Raw genomic sequence first — 6,000 nt, 5'->3', positions numbered from 1 at the left:
GTCTACCCATTTTCCAGCTCTTACATTCTTTCTGCCCTTTTTATGCTCCTTCTGTCTTAGAAGGGGTAATATGGATGTCCCACTTAGGGCTAAGCATTGAGTAATTCAGTTATTCTCAGTACTTCAATCAGTTTTCAGTCTCTGCACTTACTGCTGTCCTCTACACTAAAAATCTTCCTTGAAGGCTGACAATAGCAATAATCTATGAGAGTAAACATAAATATTTTGAGGTCAATTTGATAATTATATTGTATCCATTTAGCAAAACAACAATAGTAAATTCCTCATTAGGTTTATGACCTCACCAGCCATGGGCTTTTGATAGAGTCTATAATGCCAAGCATGATCCCCCTCCTGTGGAGTGGGGCCTCAAAGGCAATAGAAAGAAGTTGTTTGCACCCATAACATTTGTACCACTATTGTACTAGTGGACACATCTTGCTTGGCACGTTGATCATGTAACACATATCTATAATAGTTTTCATGGATGTCCCCCATAGAATTGGGTGTTTTATTAAAGCTTGTAATGTGGGTCTCTAGAAGCCTAGATAGAGAAAGTATCCCGGGAGGAGGATCCTGGGATTCAGCCCTAAAGTGTATGTGGGGTTGAATCTGATTCCAGCCCAAAGGTGCACAGAGCAGTTTGAACCCTGTAGGTCCTGATTGCTGCCAGTTAGTACTTGCTGATTTTGGTTGATAGTGGATGTTTTATTGTCTCTTTTTGCTTGGGTGTATGGAAGCAGCTTTTTCCACCATTGAGGGAACTTCCCACTGAATCTATAAGCTTAAAATAAACCCCTTCCTCTTCTAAACTGTGTCTGATTTGGATGTGCATCCCAGAAATGTGGAGCTGACTACTACACTATCTGAGCAGATCTTTCAGTGATAATTCTCTCCCAATAGCTGGCATAGCATTTCCTGGCACTGAAAAAGCCAGCAATCAGGGAAAGGGCGTCCAGGTCAATCCCAGATTGACTTTCCATGTCCTGCAGAAATAGCAGGAAGCATCTTCAACAATAAGGCTTTACTATCTCATCATGGCATGTATGCAATGGCAGGAGCAATGATCTTTATCATCATAGAGGCCTCACAGACCTCCCTGGCCAACATCTCATAGGGAGGTAGCTCATCCCTGGCACTGTTTTCAGTTAATAACTTTAAGGCTTCTGAGAGTGTCCATTTCCACCTTCACAGAACACCTTTGTCAGGACTCTTTAGCTATTGCTTAACATTTACAGACACCAGTTGTGGAAATTTTCTCATCCACTTCTGGATATTACCTATGCCTTACTTTGCCACAAAGCTTTTGAGAATTTCATAGCTACATCTAGCCCTTACATTCTGCATGAACCAATTCCCCACCCATGCCCTTGTAGATGTATTTGCAAGTCTTTCAAATGCTCCTTTGAATCTGTAAAACACTCAGAGGCTAGCATCATATCATCTATGCAATGACACTTTTCTTACAGAAGGTGACTAACATCTCTGAAGACCCCCTACCATCCAGTTCAAGCAAGTGCCAGTTTGTCTCAGGAGTCAGCAACAGCATAAATATGAAAGAAAAATCAAGGTTCAATCCAACATGAAAAGATCGCATTGCTGATACTGGTTGTTATCTTAAAAGATCATTGTTGGTACAGCAGCATGAATGGGAAGTACTACCTTAGCTAACAACCTCCACAGCACAGTCATTGTCCAGGAGCTGTGCCACTTTCTCATCCTAGGATATTGCCAAGCATCCACCACACATCTCCTAACCTCTGACAGGTTTGATGGAGAGAACTCAAGCCTGTTACCCTGGCCCAGGGCCAAATACATGAGTGCTGAACTTGCTTCTTGATTAGGTTCTCTGGGACTGACAGACTCTGGGTCAGATCTGTGGCTGAAGCTCCCATTTCTCTGTCAGCCATACCTAATTACTGAGAGAGTACTGAGCTGGGCTAGGTGAACAATTTCTAGTATATGTGCCTGCAGGAGAGAAATGTATGCAAGTTATTATGGGAGCGGGGTGGATAGCTACCCAACCCAGTACAAGCTTCCTTTTTGTGTTTTTTTTTTTTTCCATCAGCTTCTTTTTCTCATGTTTGCCCTTCACAACTGCCATTCAAGCTTTATTTTAAAACCTTCTAAGGACTCACAATCACTGAATTTTTCTTTGTCAATTTCTCTCATAGAAATTCTGGCTTACCATAAATCTTGTCACATTTTATTTTGGGTGACTCAAACATGCCCCTTTATCTGCCTTTATTTTTTTAAATTTTTTAAAATTAGATACAGTTTATATTTTGTATGTAAATAACATATGTTGATACCAACCTTTCCCTCTTCCTTGTCCCTTTTCTGAAGAGGCCTTCCTCCTTGGGGATGCAGGTCAACCCCATGGGGATTGTGGGTCATATGTTATGGGGGTGAAAGGCAATGTCTCTGTGTAAAATATCCCATATTGTGGCTCTAACAATCTTTCTGCCCCCTCTTCCACAAAATTCCTTGAGCCATGATGGAAGCATTTTAAGTCTACTTCAGTGATGGGCACTTAGAAGCCTTTGGATCTCTGGTTTGGTAGGTGATGAGTATCCTCAGTATCTTCTCCATCACCCTTGTGCTGATATCAGATTCACTAAGAAAGCAGAACTCTTGCTCATTTCCTCAGTTCCTCTGTGGTTTCAGCTGGAGCCAGGGTGGAATACACTGGGTCATAATCTCCTCAGCTCCAGCTCCAGTCTGAAAAACCAGAAGCAGATTCTCCAAAAGAGAATTAAATCAGCAACAGTTAAATGAGATGACCAGTATTAATTTAGAGAGAATTTAAAGGGTTTAGACCCTCTTATAGTCTACAGTTAGTGGGAGCTTGAAAATTGAAAGCAGAATCATTATCTGGATGATTCTGACTTGTTTCCCAGTTCCACATATGGTTTCCTTTCTACTGAGTAGATCTGTTAGCCAATACAAGAACATTTGGTTACCCACTGTGGCTGTGTGCCACTATTGCACGTGTGTGAGCATCACATCAGGTTGTTTGCATCTGAGTCACTCAGACTTTGAGTTGCTTGGACAGATTTTGGCCACTTTCCCCCTGTAGCTGAGGTAGCACCTTTCAACATTAGATAGGATGATTGGGGACTGGCTCTCTTCCAGATTCTAACCCGGTCTCTCCATGGTCTGTGCCAACAGTGTTTGGTGTCTTCAGCAGTAGGGTCTTATTATTAACCTCTAGTGAGTAATTACCTGCTCTGACAGAAGTCTGTCTTGTTTGTTTTGAGGGATCTAATAGATCTCTCTGATAAATAGCTCTTTGTGGATATAGACCACATTCTGGTATAGGGAGTTACAGGCCAGCACCAAGAGAAGAGAAAAATGAAAAGGCCAGAGAATCAAAAAAAAAAAAAAAAAAAAAAGCCAAAATTTGAGGTTAGGTTTCATCTCACTCTCTCCAGGCCCTTCGATTCAGGTGCTCCCTCTAAGGTCCTCTTGAGGGTTCCACATTTTAGTCTGACTTCCAGGATATAGGATGCTATGATACCAGTTCAATTTGGGTTCAGTTTTACATCCCCTCCCACCCTTCCATTTCTCCCAAGTCTTACCCTCCCAAGATACTATGCAGTTATATCAGCAACTTGGGCTGGTCCAGGTTAGGAACTGCAGATGAGACAGATCATGCCATGGCTGTCTTTCTGTGATTGTGTGAGTTCACTTAGAATGATCTGTTCCAAGTCTGACTATTTTTCTACAAAGTTTAATGTGTCATTTTTTTCTTACTGCTGACTTGAATTCCATTACATAGATATACCACATCTTGGTTATCCATTCATCCAATGATGGGCACCTGGGTTGTTTCCAGTTTTTAGCTATTATGAATTAAGCCACTATAAACATAGTTGGGCAAATATCTCTGAACTGAGATGTAGAGCTTTTAGGGTAAATGCCCAGTAAGGGAATAACAGGGTTTGCTGGGAACTCTAATATTCATCCTTTTCAGGAGATTTCATATTGATTTCCACAGTGGTTATACCAGTTTATATTCCCTATGCTTTCTCTCCTCAAGAGATCTGTAAGTTCCTTTACTTATGATGCTCAAACTTAGTGTAAGCCTCTTCAACAAGCGTCCTTCCCTATTGTTCCTGCTTTGTTTCTTTCACTATGCTGCATGAACTTCAACTGCAGTCAAAGGAGATTGGGTTATTGTTTCCCACACTCAAATCTCTCATTCCTCTTTTATCATCTATGTCTTCTGGCTTCCCTCAACAGATCTAATAACTTACCAAACATTTGTGATTTTTGTCCCTAAATAATTATTTATTGAACACTAATTTAGCCTAGGGTTCTATAGGCACTTGATGTACAGTATTTCAACAAAGATAGGCAAATGCTTTATCCTCTGTTGCTGGATTTCCCCGCCCCCCCCCCCACCACTAACAGCTCTTGGGGATGGGGGTAAGAAGGCCAGAGTCAATTGACACAGAACCCAGCAGTCAGGTGAGAAGCTGAAAGCAGACTCATTTATTAAGGAAAACAGACATCTCTATGTACCCCTTTCTGTTCTTCCCATTGGTCCTTTCCTATAACCCTTCCCCACTTCCCATTGGTCCTTTCATTGTTTAGAATTGTGTTGGTCCTTTTTCATTGGCTTGTTTCCTGCGCCAATGATGTCCGAGTGTTTAGGCAGGGTTTAATTTGGTTCACAGGGGAAGTAGCATGTGCTGTAATCTCAGGGCCTCCTCCCAACCCCCACCTCCCCACCCTGCTATGCTTCTCCTACAATCCTCAGCGGTGATGAAAATCTTGCCGCAGTTTCCAGTCTGTGTCCAATACAACTGTAGATGGCAATATATGTCAAATTGTCAAAAGATAGAATATTCCTGGCAGTATCAGAGATCACACGAATTACATATGGTACACCTTTTCAATGATGCTATGAATACTATAGATGAGTGTTATTTAACTCATAGTCTCATGTTCTGGCCACTTGCTTCCCAGCATTATGGAAGTGATGGGAGAAAAAGAACTTTGACTTCTTCAATGGATTAATCAATGGATAGGTTTAGAATTTGGTGCTATTATTAGGAGGTAATGGCAACATTAGGAGATAAGGCCTGTTTGGGGGAAGTAAGACGCTAGGCTTGTGCTTAGAAAGGCTGTATTTTCTCCCATGTTTCTTTGTGCATCAATCACCCTCTCTGACTCCTGTCAGCTTTAGATGGATGTTGCTACTCATGACAGTGAGGAAATCTGTAACTGAAATAAAAATTCAAGTCTTCCACCTGAGCTAAAATTAAGAATTGCTAATGAATGTCCTGTCCAAGGTAGTGAGAAGGTAAAAATTGGAAGGCTAGAGCTCAGGATCTAATTCAGGACATGTTTCAGAGGTTATTTACCATTGGCATTTAGATGATGCACTCTTCATGTTCCCTCAGCTCTCACAAACTTTTTTTTTTAATTTTGTCATACCATAAAAAAAAAACAAAACCTTCAGGATACATCAGAAATTCTGTTTGGGCACAGACAAATACTTAGTTCAATGAAAGACATTAAAGATTTCATACTTGAATCATAGAAAATATTCCCATCTATGAGCAGTCAGAAATAGTTGGTTGTCATATCCCTATATGAAAGAAAATGCATACTGATGTCTCTCATATGTTCAAAAATAATAATTTTTGCATAAATTTTGTTTAATATCTTAGTTTTGAGTATTTTTCCAATAAAGTATATAATCTTTATGTAACCACCAACAATTAATGAAAAAGAAATGAGTTACAATCTAGATCTAAAGATAGCATACTGTACTTGTAGGGACAAAAATTAATGTCATGCCTGATACAGGAATGAGAAATAAAACTGGTGAAAAACTGGTGAAATTCTTTGATCATAGATAGGAGCTTCTATAAAAGACACTAGCTACAAATTCACAAATAGACTTGAATTGCTCTATGATAGAATTAACAATTTAAACACATTCATCATTTTAATAGACATACCCTAATAACATTTTCAGATATTAAC

The sequence above is a fragment of the Jaculus jaculus genome, chromosome 2 (assembly GCF_020740685.1).
Source record: "Jaculus jaculus isolate mJacJac1 chromosome 2, mJacJac1.mat.Y.cur, whole genome shotgun sequence".
NCBI classification, from domain to species: domain Eukaryota; kingdom Metazoa; phylum Chordata; class Mammalia; order Rodentia; family Dipodidae; genus Jaculus; species Jaculus jaculus.
This window is presented reverse-complemented; position numbering follows the sequence as displayed.